This window comes from Solanum stenotomum, chromosome 1 (genome assembly GCF_019186545.1).
Source record: "Solanum stenotomum isolate F172 chromosome 1, ASM1918654v1, whole genome shotgun sequence".
Taxonomy (NCBI): Eukaryota; Viridiplantae; Streptophyta; class Magnoliopsida; order Solanales; family Solanaceae; genus Solanum; species Solanum stenotomum.
In genome coordinates this window covers 69,257,030-69,260,471 of record NC_064282.1, presented here as the reverse complement: position 1 = coordinate 69,260,471, position 3,442 = coordinate 69,257,030, and positions in this window count along the sequence as shown.

The following is a 3,442-nucleotide window of genomic DNA, read 5'->3' as shown; positions in this document are numbered from 1 at the left end:
TCCTTACATATGGAACACTTATTTTTTCTTGTCGAAAATGATTCACCAACTCCACGCCGTCTCTTATCTCCTTCTTCCAGGTTTGCTTGGATCAACATATGGAGGAGGTATTTCTCTCTTTAAGATATCCAAAGGGACATTCCAAGGATCTTCGGGTGGAACCGGGTGAATTTCCTCACAATATGCAATTATGTAATTTTACACTTAATAATATAGAGATGAGTACTCATAAATCTGATTTCTAAAATATGCACCGTATTGGGATCAAAGCGCTGACATGGCATGTGGACAAGAAATTTTTTCCAAGTCAAAAATTCTTTAAGTACAAGTTCTTCTTTGTAGATACACCGTAACAACATCATCATGACCAGTGACAATGAACTTGTAGTTTGCAATTTGATGAGCCAATAACTTGTTGCTTGAGTTGACATACGTTGATATGTATTTTTCAATTGAAGTAACAAATCTATTTGAAGAGTTCACCAGCTCCATACGCCTCTGGTGAAATAAAAGTGCAAATCTCCTTTTTATTTCATCAAATAGAGCGACAATGAGAAATTCTCTTTGAGCATCAAACATAGCATTCACCGACTCCGCAATGTTTGATGTCATAATGTTATATTTAAACAACAAAAAAAAATCAATCATAAAATTACAATAAACTCAAACAAGATAGTATAGACAATAATGTACCTATTTTCTGGGCAAAATGCGTTGCTCCATGTGTGGAATCCAATTCATTCAAGAGTTTCAGCTGCCTTTGGTATCATATCTCTTATTTGATTGAAATGGTCATTGAACTCACATCTATCGTACGTCTTTGCTGCTTTATAAAAATGAGATACTACTATTGAATTGTGAAAGTTATTTAGAATATTTTCCCCAAGCGCAACAACTATAATGAGATACGGGGTAGATAGTCGAAACTATCTTTTCAATATTGGATGTCTATTATAAATAATGCACAACTCATCAGTATCATCTACATAGCTTCTCATTTGTTCAAAAAAATATTTATATGAGGCATCACATTCCTTGTTCACAACACAAAATCCACTGAAAATATATGATTCTCAAAATCATTTGCCACCGCCGAGAGTAAAACCCCATCGTACTTGCTCCTCAGGAATGTCCCATCAATGGCTATTACTTTTCTCATTTGTTGAAAATCAATCATCCAAGCGACATATGATACAAAAAAGTAATTAAACCTCTATTTTCATCAAGCGACAATGTTGTCTTGCTTCCTGGATTTGCAATTTCAAGCATATAACGGTACGCATTAAGTACTGCATACCCGTGGTCATGTGTTCCCCTAACACAAGACTTAGCAGGGTCCATGCCCTTATAAATCTTCCAATAACTTACCTTACAACCCAATTTTATGCGGAGTTGATTTGACATGTCTCTTGTGGATGAGCCTTTACCATTGGGAAATCCATTTTCAAAGTATTTACCAATGACTTTTGTCGTGACATGCGGATTATGGCTGATGAGTCGGAAATTTTGACTCATTTAGGGCTTAATATTTAAGGAATTAGTTTCCTCAATATCTATTTTATGCTCATTACTGATGTTAAAATGTTAATATGTGGCATTAGAGGCAAAAGAGTAAGGCAAGGACATAACAAGGCAAATAGGAGCCAAAAAAAGCTGAAAAAGATGAAGGAAATCAAAGTTGGTACTTTCCAAAGCCACTCGGCGAGTTGCCGAGTGGACCTTCAGTTTGCCCAAAGTTCCAGCATGCGAGCCCATGGACAAGACCAACTTGGAGAGCAGACTAGTAGTTCGGTGACACGCCGAAGAGATCGACGATGCCGATCTCGATCACCTAATATTACAGAACAAGTTGGTGAAAAGCCACACCAAGAAGGTGAGAAAATGAGCATTCGGGGTATCGCCGACCAATTTGACAAACTTGACTCACTTCACCGAAAGTTACAGAACAATTTACTGAAAAAGACATGCCAAGAAGGCGAGTCGAGGAGCACTTGGCGCATCGCCGACTGGGTTGGTGAAGCCCAACTTACTTTGCCGAGTGGACTCCATGCTGAAATTTTGGGAACGTATAAATGTAATTTTCAAAAGAAGAGAAGGAGTTCCCACATTGTCCACTGTTGGGTTTTTAATCTTTTACATTCTAGAACATTGTTTTTACATTTTTTAGCAAGGATTTAGAGATTATGAGAATTTTAACTTTAATTTGAGCATTTGGAGACTTGTGGATCGTTGCCCAATATGATAGAAAACTTTGTTGCTAACGATTTCTTGTTCTTTACTATATGTTTGGCTAAAACCTCCATTCTTGGGGGTGTGATTATGTAGTTGAATGCCTTGATTAGCTAATGGGTGTTATTAGTTATTGATTTAAAGTGGGTTCAAGTAGTAGTTCGTGTTTTAATTGATGAATTGTAGTTGCAAATGCAATTCTAGTTTAACACTCTATGCTTGCTTGAGAAAGAAGCACTACTAAAAAAACAGTGAATACCGACCAACAAATACTGACCTCCGGAGGTCGATATTCCCTGAAATACCGACCTAAAACCGACATCCTAGCTTAGGTCGGAAAAATCTTGGTCGCTATTCAATACCGACCTGTGGAGGTCGGTATTTAGAGGTCAGTTTTTATTTTAAGTCGGAAAATTCATTATTTTATTTTTCGACTTCTGAGGTCAGTTTTATATATTTGTTTATTTTTTTAATTATTATTTCCGACTTCCTGAGGTTAGAATATTTATTTCTCATATTTTGGAATACCGACATCCAGATGTCGATTTTTGTTAATCTTTTAATTTTTGAATTTCGATCTCTGGAGGTTGGTATTTTTATTTTTCATTTTTGAGATTCTGACCTCCGGAGGTCGGTATTCTTATTTTCTTATTTTTGAGATTCTGATCTCCTGAGGTCGGTATTTTTATTTTTGTATTTTTGAAATTCTGACCTCCAAAGGTCGGTATTTTTATTTTTGCATTTTTGAAATTCTAACCTTCGGAGGTCGGTATTTATATTTTTGTCTTTTTGAAATTCTGACCTCCGGAGGTCGATATTTTTATTTTTTTATTTTTGAAATTCTGACCTCCGGATGTCGGTTTTCTGCTACAAAACTGGCAGCAAATTGCTGCAATTTTAGTTGCCCACCTACATATTTATACCAAAACAATCCAAATAATTCCAAATAAACTTCATCCAACCAAAACAAGACAATATTTTCAACATATACGTTAAACTATTTCAAAATAAACTTCATCCAACCAAAACAACACAATATTTTCAACATATATATTAAACTATTTCAAAATAAACTTCATCCAACTTCAAAATAAACTAAAAAACTTCATCCAACCAAAACAACACAATATTTTCAACATATACATTAAACTATTTCAAAATAAACTTCATCCAACTTCAAAATAAACTAAAAAACTTCATCCAACCAAAACAA